Source organism: Salmo salar, chromosome ssa09 (assembly GCF_905237065.1).
Source record: "Salmo salar chromosome ssa09, Ssal_v3.1, whole genome shotgun sequence".
In the NCBI taxonomy this organism is placed as follows: domain Eukaryota; kingdom Metazoa; phylum Chordata; class Actinopteri; order Salmoniformes; family Salmonidae; genus Salmo; species Salmo salar.
In genome coordinates this window covers 24171295-24171502 of record NC_059450.1, presented here as the reverse complement: position 1 = coordinate 24171502, position 208 = coordinate 24171295, and positions in this window count along the sequence as shown.

Here is a 208-nt window from a genome sequence, read left to right as displayed (position 1 = left end):
TCTCTGCATCCTCTCTGACACATGACAATATTAGAGTTCAAGTACCTCAGAGATCATGCATTACCAATTACAATTAGTTTAAGGTTCAAAATAAAAAATAACATTTGGATTTCATTTTACTTAAGGGATATTGGTGAATTGTTGAGACGGTATTGACATCGTGAATACATTGTGGCAGACCAGGGGGGTTTGGTCAAGACGTTTACAC